Source organism: Poecilia mexicana, unplaced genomic scaffold (assembly GCF_051168715.1).
Source record: "Poecilia mexicana isolate PSO_F unplaced genomic scaffold, ASM5116871v1 scaffold_12, whole genome shotgun sequence".
Taxonomy (NCBI): Eukaryota; Metazoa; Chordata; class Actinopteri; order Cyprinodontiformes; family Poeciliidae; genus Poecilia; species Poecilia mexicana.
The window spans coordinates 21,973,515-21,987,151 of NW_028263381.1; the positions used below are offsets into that span (position 1 = coordinate 21,973,515).

General features: G+C 43.3%; 1 protein-coding gene and 1 long non-coding RNA gene across 2 annotated transcripts in view; both read left to right on the forward strand.

Annotated features, from left to right (window-relative positions):
* The window catches only part of LOC148156074 (NLR family CARD domain-containing protein 3-like), a 43,807-nt gene that overhangs the window by 11,534 nt on the left and 18,636 nt on the right, over positions 1-13,637 (forward strand). The gene's annotated exons all lie outside the window — the stretch shown is intronic.
* On the forward strand, positions 3,834-5,113 carry LOC148156075 (uncharacterized). The gene is made up of 2 exons (XR_015764766.1): positions 3,834-3,992; positions 4,140-5,113. It is a non-coding gene; the product is annotated as an uncharacterized LOC148156075 (long non-coding RNA).

Sequence of the window (13,637 nt, forward strand, 5' to 3'; positions counted from 1 at the left end):
AATGGAATCACATTTATTTAAATCATCTTCAGAAGGTATTTTTGTTTCATCTCTGATTTTACTTTTTGTGTTATTTTAGAACATCCTGCTGCAGTTTGTCATCAACTTAAATCTGGTCTGAAGAAGAAGTTCCAGTCTGTGTTTGAGGGGATTGCTAAAGCAGGAAGTCCAACCCTTCTGAACCAGATCTACACAGAGCTCTACATCACAGAGGGAGGGACTGGAGAGGTCAACGATGAACATGAGGTCAGACAGATTGAAACAGCATCCAGGAAACCACACAGACCAGAAACAACAATCAGACAAGAAGACATCTTTAAAGTCCCACCTGGAAGAGATCAACCAATCAGAACAGTGATGACAAAGGGAGTGGCTGGCATTGGGAAAACAGTCTTAACACAGAAATTCACTCTGGACTGGGCTGAAGACAAAGCCCACCAGAACATCCACTTCATATTTCCATTCACCTTCAGAGAGCTGAATGTGCTGAGAGAGAAAAAGTTCAGCTTGGTGGAACTTGTTCATCACTTCTTTACTGAAACCAAAGGAATCTGCAGCTTTGAACACTTCCAGGTTCTGTTCATCTTTGATGGCCTGGATGAGAGTCGACTTCCTCTGGACTTCCACAACAAGGAGATCCTGACCGATGCTACAGAGTCCAGCTCAGTGGATGTTCTGCTGACAAACCTCATCAGGGGGAAACTGCTTCCCTCTGCTCTCCTCTGGATAACCACACGACCTGCAGCAGCCAATCAGATCCCTCCTGAGTGTGTTGACATGGTGACAGAGGTCAGAGGGTTCAATGACCCCCAGAAGGAGGAGTACTTCAGGAAGAGATTCAGAGATGAGCAGCAGGCCAGCAGGATCATCTCCCACATGAAGACGTCACGAAGCCTCCACATCATGTGCCACATCCCAGTCTTCTGCTGGATCACTGCTACAGTTCTGGAGGATGTGTTGGAGACCAGAGAGGGAGGAGAGCTGCCCAGAACCCTGACTGAGATGTACATCCACTTCCTGGTGGTTCAGACCAAAGTGAAGAAGGTCAAGTATGATGGAGGAGCTGAAACAGATCCACACTGGAGTCCAGAGAACAGGAAGATGATCGAGTCTCTGGGAAAACTGGCTTTTGATCAGCTGCAGAAAGGAAACCTGATCTTCTATGGATCAGACCTGACAGAGTGTGGCATCGATATCAGAGCAGCCTCAGTGTACTCAGGAGTGTTCACACAGATCTTTAGAGAGGAGAGAGGGCTGTACCAGGACAAGGTGTTCTGCTTCGTCCATCTGAGTGTTCAGGAGTTTCTGGCTGCTCTTCATGTTCATCTGACCTTCATCAACTCTGGAGTCAACCTGATGGAAGAAACACAAACATCTAAAATGTTTCCATTATTTATTAAACCTAAACTAAAGTCTCTCCATCAGAGAGCTGTTGACCAGGCCTTACAGAGTCCAAATGGACACCTGGACTTGTTCCTCCGTTTCCTCCTGGGACTTTCACTGCAGACCAATCAGAGAGTCCTACAAGGTCTGCTGACACAGACAGGAAGTAGCTCACAGACCAATCAGGAAACAGTTCAGTACATCAAGGAGAAGATCAGTGAGAATGTGTCTGCAGAGAAAAGCATCAATCTGTTCCATTGTCTGAATGAACTGAATGATCGTTCTCTAGTGGAGGAGATCCAACAGTCTCTGAGTTCAGGACGTCTCTCCACAGATAAACTGTCTCCTGCTCAGTGGTCAGCTCTGGTCTTCATCTTAGTGTCATCAGGAAAAGATCTGGATGTGTTTGACCTGAAGAAATACTCTGCTTCAGAGGAGGCTCTTCTGAGGCTGCTGCCAGTAGTTAAAGCCTCCAACAAAGCTCTGTAAGGACACACATTGTTACTGCAGGTATTTTTTAAAGAAATTTGTTGGCAATGAGGTAAATATTGATCATCATCAGTTTGTTTAATGGCTCATTGTCTCCTCAAAGTTAGCCGCTAGCAGATGATGATTAAAAGAGACCGGCTCTCATAAGTGACTATTCTTAATGCTACATGTTCAAGGAGCAGAAATATTTTTTTCAGTTGAAGCTAATCTGGATTAATGCTGTTCATTATGGAACTTAAGGAATTTAATGTTTCTCTTGCCAGCCTCCTTACTGACTGCTGTATCTCAGTCTTTTAAGGAAGGAGGCCCAACTAAAGAATAAACCAGTTTTCTATACTTGTATCATAAAGATGTGAAAAATATTACATTTTACTTCAATCTGTAAAAAAAAATAACATCGTTGTCTGGAACAAAGAACATAAATTTTGAAGAACTCTTTAATATTTCCTCCCTGTCTCCTCAGACTGAGTGTCTGTAACCTCTCAGAGAGAAGCTGTGAAGCTCTGTCCTCAGTTCTCAGCTCCCAGTCCTCCAGTCTCAGAGAACTGGACCTGAGTAACAACAACCTGCAGGATTCAGGAGTGAAGCTTCTCTCTGCTGGACTGAAGAGTCCAAACTGCAACCTGGAGACTCTCAGGTAACTCTGGGCTCTTGACAAATTGCTGCATCTTAGGTGCAAAAAGAAGAATTATTACAGATCCCAGCAGTTACTTGGCTTTATTATTTATTCCACATGTTACAAATCCATCCATCAGTTCAGACCTTGGGCTCTACCTCAATGTTCTCATCATGTGATGAATTGTGTGTCTGCAGCTTATCAGGCTGTTTGGTCTCAGAGGAAGGCTGTGCTTCTCTGGCCTCAGCTCTGACCTTTAACCCCTCCCATCTGAAAGAGTTGGACCTGAGCTACAATTATCCAGGAGACTCAGGAGTGAAGCTGCTGTCGGCTGGACTGAAGGATCCAGACTGGAGACTGGAAGCTCTCAGGTATGGAGGAACCTGCTGCAGGAGCAGAGAAGGTCTGATAGAGGAGGAAGAGGAGAAACGTCTTTAGTCTGATGGGAAACATTTAGTTTGAAGAGAAATATTTAGTTTGATCATTAAATATTTAGACGCCTCATCTGGAGGCAGAGATCATTACCCAGTTTTCTGGAATATTCTCCTGACTAAGAACGGCTCACAAGGAAAATGAAAGAGTGGGATGGATTTAATAGAGTTTAATAGGGACTCTGACTAAATGAATAAAAGTGAAGTTCAGTTAGATTTCCATGATGATCTACTGATGACAGAAAGGACTTTAAAACAATATTTGATGGAGCTCCAGACCAATCAGCCCCAAGGAGCAAAGATGAGAAGAAAAGTAACTCCATGTTGGTCAGATGGAGGTTTAAAAGTTCAGAGAGAGAAATAAAGATTTTGAACTAAACTCACAAGTGTCTATAGCGCCACCTGGTGGTGCTGGTTGGTAGAGGAAGTGCTGAAAGGTTGGAGGTGTTTGTCAGAGGTGTGTGATGATGGAAGCCTCTCCCTGGTTTGTGAGTCTGAGCTCAGAGATCAAATGTTTGGTTCTTGTTGAACTCTTTGTTGAATGTGATGCAGCTTCTCCTTTTTAATGTTTGTATTTCTGGATATTCCAGTGAGGCCACAGCAGGTTTTCAGCAGCAGGTTGTTTAGTGTTTCATTCCTTCATCTGTGTGTGGGAGTGTGGATGGAGCAGGTATCCAGGTGTTGATCAGAGTTTAGATTGATTGGATTTTAATGCTGATTATTAAATCAGGTTGAGCTTCCAGAAATGTTTCCTTAGTTTCCTGATGTCCTTTTAGGCTTCAGTGAGTTTCTTCAGGTTGTTACTGAGGGATTTCCTTTCTCCTCTCTGTTGGAGCTTTTCCTGTGTTTGGAGAAATGAGTTGTGCTGCAGCAGCACCAACTGTCCTTCCTACATCCACTGCAGTTTGCAATCCAGACGTTGGACTGTTCATGTCTCAGTGGAGGACAATGTGTGTCTGAGAGACATGTAATGTCCATGTTTGCTGCTGAAAGAGACTGATGGTCTGACCCCCCTCCTCCTTTCAGGGTGGAGCCTGCTGGAGGCCCATTCTTGACACCAGGTCTGAGGAGATGTAAGTGTGTTTTTCATCTGATTCATGACAACAAAGCAGCTCACATTCAACCATCTTCAAACTGTCACATCACTCATTCAGGATCATCATCAAAGATCAATAAATGATCAATAACTGCAGCTGGATTGTGTTTGTTCTCTCCATCAGATTCCTGTCAACTCACCATCGACACAAACACAGTGAGCAGAAAACTCAAACTGTCTGAAGACAACAGGAAGGTGACATGTGTGGAGGAGCTTCAGTCATATCCTGATCATCCAGACAGATTTGATGAACCTCAGCTGCTGTGTAGAACTGGTCTGACTGGTCGCTGTTACTGGGAGGTCGAGTGGAGAGGAAGAGTTGATATATCAGTGAGTTACAGAAGAATCAGGAGGAAAGGAAATAGTGATGACTGTGTGTTTGGATATAATGGTCATTCCTGGAGTCTGATCTGCTGTGATTTTTCTGGTTACTATGTCAGGCACAATAACATAGAAACTCGTCTCTCCTCCTCCTCCTTCTTCTCTAACAGAGTATCAGTGTATGTGGACTGTCCTGCTGGCATTCTGTCCTTCTACAGAGTCTCCTCTGACTCACTGATCCACCTCCACACCTTCAACACCACATTCACTGAACCTCTGATTCCTGGATTTAGGGTCTGTTGGTCCAGATCTGGTTCCTCTTCAGTGTTTCTTTGCTGATTTGAGTCTAAAGATTTTCCTCCTGTCAGAGAAACTCTCTCACTGTTGAACAGATAGTTCATCTCTACAATCTATTTCTTGGTGAAACTTTTCTGATTGAGTCCTTGGAAACTTTTTCTTCTTCCAGTCCTTTAAAGATGGAAGCTGGGATTATTCCAGGATTATTCCAGGATTATTCCAGGATCCTCATGTTTTCCTGTTTGTTTCCAGTCAAAGCTTCACACTGAATATCAAGATGTTGTTTCTCTTATGTTTTCCTCTCATTCATCAGATTTCATTGAAATGTTGATCAGTTTTTCTCTCTGAACATTTTCTGTTTCTGTTGGCTCCCATTTTTCTAAACTCGTCAGATTTGAATATTAAATCTTCCTTTTGTTTATTTGCTGCAGTTTTTCTTCATGTGTTTTAGAGAAATAAAAACATTTTTCTTCTTCTGCATTTGGTTCATTTGCTGCTCATTCTGTTCTTTTCCTGTTCAAATTTAAATATTTGCATTAAAATTACTTTTCATCAACTCTGCCTTTCAGAAAGTCCTAGTTAAAGTAAAACATCCCCATCCCATGAAGGTGAATGATGAAAAATATAATCTCCAACTTTGGGTCATTTAAATACAGGTTTGTCTCACCAGATTAGTTTCCAGCAGTTATTTGGGTTTTCTGTAAAATTAAAAGATGACACTTTGTCTCTTCCCTCAGAATAAACTCTGGACTCTCAGTGCAGAATTAGTAGTTTGAACAAATCCAGGCATTTATAGCTGCAGTGTGTAACTTTTATTAAAAATATGTTTTACATATTTATGAAAAATGTTACCGTGTCATGACTGTATGGCATCAGACAGATGAAATGTGAACAGATCAAACTCCTCCATGAGCTGCTATTGAGGTTTGAAGAAATACACCAGGTTGGTGTAGCGCGTTAGCATTAGCTCCTGTTAAGTACTATGTTATTGTAGTGCTTTCGCATTTGCTTAAGGCAGAGATGGGGACTCGAGCCACGTGACTTGGACTCAAGTCGTTAAAATCACGACTTGAGACTTGACTTGAAGAAATGCTCAAAGACTCGGACTTGACTTTGACTTTCATGTCATTGACTAGAGACTTGACTCGACTTGAAGCTGTTTACTTGAAAAGACTTGATATTTTTACTCAAAGTCTTAAACATATTATTTATAAAGTGGCGTCATTAATTAATTTCATTCATTCCGTATCAATATGCGCAGACCGTCCCTCTGTTTTTCCTCTCTCTTTCCTTACATATGTATGTGTGCGTAGCTGCAGCACAACCAATCAAATTAACAGGATTTGGACATTTAAAAAAACGCGGCGACGCTACAGAGCTCAGGGAACGAAAGACGGAATAACCGCTGGAATCTGCTTCCGCGAGTAATTTCTTTTGGCTACGTAGGTTATGAACTTTGGAATAAAAAACGAACTGCAACTCGTAAAACATTCAAGAAGAGAATATCGGGTGGAGATGCCACAACGTCCAACTTTGTTCGGCATTTAAAGCTTCACAAAGATCGGTAGGTGGCACTTTTCTTTAGCTGTAGGATAGTTGACTTTAGCTAACTTTGTGTTAGCATGTGTACTCCGGGTTAAATTGGTGATTTACCATAAATCCGGTCCTTCAAATGCCTCCACAAATAATGTGCACTGTGAGCTCAGAAAGCCAAGTAGTATAGCTTTGCTGGAAAAACAAATTTAAAAAAATCTATTTTTTTGGGCCTTCTTTCAAATATTTCTGTAAAAATAAAAATTGTACAATCTCACTGACCCTGAATATAACAGTAAGTGGGATAGTTAACTGAGTAAGACATAAAATAATGAGCTCATTATTTTATGTTTAGTGATTCTGATCAGCTTGATTCACACAACATGTTTTTATCAATATTGAGATGTGAAATTGGCTGTAGATTTAACCCACTTGGCCTGACAGATATTTATTTTACCATCACATCCAAATTCAAAACCACTTTATTTGCAATGATTTTGATTTTTTTATGTGGTTTATTTGTTAAAACAGACCAAATACAATGACTGTCACACATTAATGTTGTGTTTAGAATATCTGGCCCATATTTACTTACATATTTTGGCCAGTTTGGTCTTTTGCAAATGCAGAATAGTTAAATGAAATACAGTATCCTCAATTGCAGATTTCTGTTAATTGGTCAGTTGATATATTTGTTTTGTTTCTTGTGTCACTCAAACATGGCACATAAAAATACATGTTCACTCAGTGACCAGGTTGTTATGGTTCTTTGTATTGTGCTGTGGAAATATCAGCATTTTCATCTTTTTTATTGAATATCAAGTCTAACAGAAATGTGCAATAAAGAGGTCCAATTTAAAAATGTTTTTTATACTTTGTATTCAGCTGCACATGTTCTATCATTTGAGATAAATACAGATTTTAAAAAGAACAAATGGTCTATTATTTGAATTTTATGTATAATCACAAATTATATTAAAATTAAAATAAAAACGACTCGAAATGACTTGAAATTAAAGGTTTCTGACTTGAGACTTGACTCGACTTGCAACACAGTGACTTGGTCACACCTCTGGTTTAAGGTAAACCAGAGGTGTGACGCTTAGTGTAGCGTTTTAGCGTTAGCTACTGCTAAATACCATGTTTGTGCAGCATGTTAGCATTTGTTTCTGCTAAATATAATAAGTACTATGTTGGTATTGTTTGCTAGCATCCTGTCACATGCTCTGGTCAGCCTCACGTGTCCTGATTCCAATAAAACCCAGTGACGCATTAAAGTCGTCCTCTGCATGTCACACAGCACATTAATGCATTGCTGTCATCAGCAGTGAGCTCTACCTGTATGTGAGGACGGCTGGAAATCTGCTGCGATGCCCCAGGTCCAGCTGTCCCAGGATGTCCTCCCACCAGGCCGGTTCTTCTTCTTGCCCCCTTTGCCCTCTAGATCCTCTGTGGCCGTTTCATACCACCCGTCTACATCCAAGACCCTGCAGACGGTCTGGTACCGGCTGGCAGCTGTCAGCTGGTGGCTGCTGCAGGCGGGCTGGACACAGACAAGTGGAACGGCCCACATCTTTAGGGGCGTCCAGAGAAACAAAGGGAGGGTGAAGAAGACATCTGGAGAGGCTGGAGGCTGAGTGGACACAGTCGGGGGCTGAAGAGGACAGCACCAGGAGGATGGGGCCTCAACTCCGTCTGCCCAGTTTGTGTGTTTGTGCAGAAAACAGCTTTCCTGATCCAGTCTTGCTGGAAGGATGGGAGGATGGAGGATGGGAGGATGGGAGGAAGGGAGGTGGAAGGATGAGAGGGTGGGAGGTGGGAGGATGGGAGGTGGGAGGATGGAGGATGGGTTGTGGTCCTTCCAGGACCAGGAATCTGCCGGTTGCTGCCATTCGGGGCAGCAGGAGCAGAAAGTGACTCTATTAGTTTGTTGTTAATGATTGTCGTCTCTTGGCTTTTCCTGAACTGCCAGGCAGCTGCTAAGGCTCCAACATTTAGAGCAAAGCCTGACATTTAGTAGAAAGGTGATACGATGAGACAGTGATGTTATGAAGAAACCAATGAAAGTCGTCTTGTTTCCACCTGAGCACCATCAGGGAAATACAAGGAGAAAAGTGAGATGGATCAGCCAAGTGAAGCAAAGCACCATAACACATTATTAGCTAATTGACTCCAACCTGCTGCAGAGGGGAGGGGGGTGGAGGGGTGTTGGTGAGGTGGCAATGACCTTTGGTGATCAGGGTCAACATGACATAAACAACGTTCACATAGAGCTTTAAAATGACCGTTTGGTTTGAAGAATGACCCTCAATCTGTACAATAAAATAAAACAGAGTCACTGAATGCTGAAATCACAGGAATATTTTAAAACCTTGTTTCCTTTTACACACCTGGAGGAAGTTGCTCCTCAACTTGTGAGGCTGCAGTGAACATTTCCTGGTTTTCTTCCTCCTCAAAGAATCAGCAGCATCTGTAAATAAACACAATGAAGCAAAAAGCACATCATCAACACGTCTCTGTGTCCTGATTGGTTCATTTTAAAGTGAATGCAGAGAGACGGCAAGTAGCTGATTAAAGTTTAATTAAAATACATTTAACTAAATCTGACAGCGACCAAAACAAAGAAAGGGATCATAGGGCTGCATGAGCAAAAGAGATCTGAGTAGAAATGAGGAAATGAGGAGAGGAATAAAAGTACTGAGAGAGAGAAAGATGGAACAAAACACCTGAACTGGACTTGGTGGCAGATTGGAGGAGGAGGAGGAGGAGGAGGAGGAGGAGGAGGAGGAGGAGGAGGAGGAGGAGGTATAAGACCCAGTGATGGTGTCCAGGATCTCCTTCCTCCTCTTCAGCCCGTTTGCTATGAAAAGGGCCATGTTGGTGTTTGGCAAAGCCTGGGCCTCCTCCAGGGAGGAGATGAGAGCCTGGGCCTCCTTCGGGGAGGCGATGAGAGCCTGGGCCTCCTTCAGGGAGGCGATGAGAGCCTGGGCCTCCTTCGGGGAGGCGATGAGAGCCTGGGCCTCCTTCAGGGAGGCGATGGGAGCCTGGGCCTCCTTCAGGGAGGCGATGGGAGCCTGGGCCTCCTCCAGGGAGGAGATGAGAGCCTGGGCCTCCTTCGGGGAGGCGATGGGAGCCTGGGCCTCCTCCAGGGAGGAGATGAGAGCCTGGGCCTCCTTCGGGGAGGCGATGAGAGCCTGGGCCTCCTTCAGGGAGGCGATGGGAGCCTGGGCCTCCTTCGGGGAGGCGATGAGAGCCTGGGCCTCCTTCAGGGAGGCGATGGGAGCCTGGGCCTCCTTCAGGGAGGCGATGAGAGCCTGGGCCTCCTTCATGGAGGTGATGAGAGCCTGGGCCTCCTTCAGGGAGGCGATGAGAGCCTGGGCCTCCTTCAGGGAGGCGATGAGAGCCTGGGCCTCCTTCAGGGAGGTGATGAGAGCCTGGGCCTCCTTCATGGAGGCAATGAGAGCCTGGGCCTCCTGCTTGGCTCCTCATTCCTCCTTCATGGACCTGATTTAAAGTCTCCACCATCAGACATCCGGAGTCTTCTGGGCCTCCAGCAGCTCGGCCTCCTTCTCCTGAACAGCTCCAGATCTCCTCCACCTCTTGATCTGGGAGGTGGAGCTGAGGAGCAGAAAAACAACCTGATATCTTTTCTACCAGGTTAGTTTTCTGAAGATAGTTTATTAAATACCGTAAATATTCAGAAGAATTCCCCAGAACATCTTGTGTTTTAACTGTAACTTATTCTTTAGCCGTCGACTTTCTAACTTCCTTCTCTCCTCAGAGAACTGAGGACAGAACAACTAAACATGTTTTACTGTCTCTGCTTGGAAACTAAAACCACAGTTTCCTGTTTCCCCATTTTAAATAGTGAAACTGTTTAAACCTGAGTGACCAAAACGTCACCTGGATAAAATGTTTCCTTCTTTTCTCCTTCTTCCTGTTCCCCTCATTGCACCAACTTTCCTCTGAATCCTATAAAGCATCTACCAGTTCTCTCTTCTTCACTGCTTCTGCCATCTTTCCTTCACCTTTTGTTTAATAATACATTTTATTTCCTCTTTACTAAATGAATCAGTTTCTCAATAAAACTGTTTTTGAAGCTTGTTTTGCATATTTATCTGCCGACTCGTTTCCTTTTATTCCTCCATGAGATGAACCCATGAAAAAATGACTATTAATCCCACAGCCTGAATTATATAAAGTAAAAACTGAATCTCCAATAAAAGGTCTGGTCGACTATCAGACTGATTATTTTAACTGAGTCTAATGATGAACTTGAATCAGAACAAAGTGAATTGGCTGATTTCCACTTTACTGCCATTTGGTTTCCTGCTTCCTAATGCCCCCCCCCCCCCAAAGCCCCTTCAATAGTTACTTCATTATGCAAATCAATCTAAAGGTTATCAAGCTGAACTCCAGGGGAAAAGATCCTTTGGTCTATAAAACAAAGAACATTGTGTTTATATGTGACCAACAGCATAAATTCATCAGTTTAACATCCACAGATCATTTCATGGCTGTTCATCATATTTTCTGTTCTCCATCCACCAAAACAACAAGACAAACAAACAAAAAGCCCAAATCAGTCCAACGTCTCAGACCAGCAGCTCCACATGGATCCTCTGGTCCAGCAGAGGCCCGGCTCACACACAGACCGGGAATTAAACCAGTGAGGTCAGCATCTTCCAGAACATGTTTAGTTTCCATTTATTCCTCAGACGTCCCAGTGACCCTATAAACCAGAGACTCTTCAGAGGGCCCCACTCCTCGCTCTGAACCGACACCTTGTCAGGTTTAGTCGGTGAGGACTGAAAGTCCAGAGACGCACTTTCCCCTTTTTCCTCTGATTTCCATTAAATCCTGTATTTCACCATGAAACGAAGCTGCAGCCTTGAATTTAGGAGCCTAATAATTCAGACACCAGCCTCTTCATGTGGTTCAATCACTCAGTTAAAGTTTCTATTGACCTTTTGTTTCTGTGGGTCAACCCAGAGTTGGGTCTGCTGAGCTCTGCTCAGTTTCTCTCTGACCTCCATACGTCTCAGCAGAGCCTCCAGACTGTGGAGAATTATCCTTTCTCAGTTCAGCTTCTCAGTGTTTGAGGCTCAATGAGTTGAATTCATGAACTCCATGAATTCAGACTAAGAAGCAGAGCTGGTCCATCATCAGGCCGTCGTTATGGGCTGGAACAACAAAAAGGCTCCTAGCAACAGGTTCTGGTTCCTGTTGTTGGCTCATTTTTAGCTTTGTGCACATGTGCACTATGGCTGCGCATGTGTAGATACGAGCATGGAAGCAGCTGGAAGAGACGGAGGAAAACATGGAATTATTTATTCCAACTAATGTCAAGAAATCTTTTTCATTAATTGTTGAAAAGCCAATAGAAAAAATCTACTTGCTATTTTTAAACCAACTATAAATAAACTAGACGTTTAATGATATATGCAAACATAGATATATGCAAAATAGATCAGCACACAGCGACTCAGCAACCCAAAATAAATCCACAATACAGACGACACAGCAAATTAAATCATGTCAACATGTCACAGCCAAACTGAATAAATCCAAAATAGTAAAAACATGAAAATAACTCAAAAGGCCACTTTGCTCCACAAAGCCTTCCTGTTTCCCATCAGAACCAGAACTTCTGGTCCAGTGAACATCATCTGGATCATGGAGATGATTTGCTGAGATCTTGTTTCCAGGCAGGTTTTCCTCTGATCCTTCAGAGGATCTGGGTTTCCTCCTCAACACCATTCAGCTCAACTTTCACCTGATTTGATCTTATTGCAGATTCTGAAAGCAGCAGGTTCTGAACCAGGGCTGCATTTTACCAGGGCTGGTCCAGAACCAGAATGTGGCCCTGATATGGAAACTGGATCATCTCTGATTGTCCGGTTTGACCATCGTGGCTCCAGCTGCTCTGAGAGCTGCAGATCCAGAGCGTCTCTGTCTGAGGATCAGATCCAGAGGAAACGGCGATCTGCTGCTGAGAGGATGAAGGTTGATGATGATGAGTTACAGGTGTGATGCGTTTACAGCTGGCGTCTCCTAGAGACGTGTTGGTCACCTGGCAGTAGAAGGTGGAACATCTTCATTGAAAACATTCAAATCCTGTTTTGAGAGTTTTTATTGTGGTTCTGTTTCTCCTGAGAAATTCTTCTTTTTTATTTTCTCATGTTGTTTCAGCTCCAGTCTCTGACATCAGGATCCATCAGGATGGAAACAAGATCACCTGCAGCTCAGAGGGGATCTACCCTCAACCTGAACCCACCTGGTCCACTGAGCCTCCATCCAACACGGCTCTGCAGAACAGAACCAGAGTCCATCAGACTGAGGAGAAGCTTGATGACATCAGCAGCTCTCTGACGGGTCCAGATGGTCCAGATCTGATCACTGAAATATCCTGAATGAGGTTCAGGATTTCTGAACAAAAGGTTTCATTACTCAGCAGATTACTATTAAACTTCCAGTTTGAAGCTGGTTTAGATTCATTTAGAGAGAGAAATAAGGTAACTGAACAATGATCTGTTAGAGGAGCCGCTGAGATTTCACAGCTTGAATATTATTTACCAGATTATGAGGGATTAACCAATAATCTGGCTTAGAGCTCTGGCCATTTCCAGAAGGATTGAACCAGGAGTATTGTCTGGTTTTAGGGTTTCTAATTCTCCAGCAGTCTGTCAAATCTGGATTAGAGATTAAGTTACAAAAGCATCATTGTAAATGTGGTGCTGCCCCCTAGAGGGGAGACGATCGATTGATCCATCTGGAGTTACATTGAAATCTCCTCCTAAAATAACCTGATCAGTGAATATTTTAATTTCCAATGTTTTATCATCTCTCAGCAAAAAATATACTATTTATCGCTTTATTATTGTATCCATATACACACCAAAATGATCTTATGTCCTTAATTTCCACTATTACAGTTACCCAGAGGCCATTTGAGTCACTGATTTGCTCCAACAAAGAACCTGGGAATCTGTAAAACATGATCATAACCAGCTGAATGCGACGGACCACGACTAAAATAAATGTTATCACCCATTGAAGTTTCCAGAATTTAGCCTCCTCACTTGATGAAGGAGCTTCTGCAGAAAACAACAATTTGCCTTTTGCTCCTTACAGTAAAGAAAAGTAGCCTTACGGTTAACAATAGTTTTAAACCCTAGAATGAAGTGAAAGTAATGACAACATGACAGAAACACAGTAGTTGTGCAAAACCTGATTTCTGAACGATGAGCAGGAATGAGGTAACATATCCAGTAGCAGCTGTGTGGTTTAGTGCGACGGCCCTTTAAACAAATACAAACATAACAAACCAGACCAGTGGGAGTGAAAGAGAAACGGCGGTGTAATTATTCAGGGTCCACTCTCCGATTGTCGATCAGGGCGAAGCCTTCCTTCAGGTGCGTTTGCCTCGGCTCCTGGCTTCCTGAACCAGGGGCCACAGCTCATCTGAACA